The sequence below is a fragment of the Penaeus monodon genome, chromosome 21 (genome assembly GCF_015228065.2).
Source record: "Penaeus monodon isolate SGIC_2016 chromosome 21, NSTDA_Pmon_1, whole genome shotgun sequence".
Lineage (NCBI taxonomy): Eukaryota > Metazoa > Arthropoda > Malacostraca > Decapoda > Penaeidae > Penaeus > Penaeus monodon.
Window position 1 is genome coordinate 18777293 of NC_051406.1, and position 342 is coordinate 18777634.

Below are 342 nucleotides of genomic sequence, written 5' to 3' on the forward strand. Positions count from 1 at the left end.
TTGCATGGAAGGACTGTACTGAAGTTTTCATTATTTTATTATAAAATTTTAGGTGAGTAAACCTTGCACACAGACAGACAGAACTTGGTACTGGATTTTGGACTGATTTTTACAAATTTTGGTTTGTTGGAAACTGATGCAAATTTTGTCTACTTTGTAGACCTGTTACACTTTGTAAGAGTTATTATTTTTTTGCAATTAAAAAAGAGAAGGAAATAACAAGTAGTGCTGTGATGTCATTTTCAAGGAATATGGTTTTTGAGATTGGACAAAGACACTGAGACCAGGGGTTTCTCCAATGTGAAAAAAATGGTTTTAAGGAATCAGCCTCCAAACTTTTTC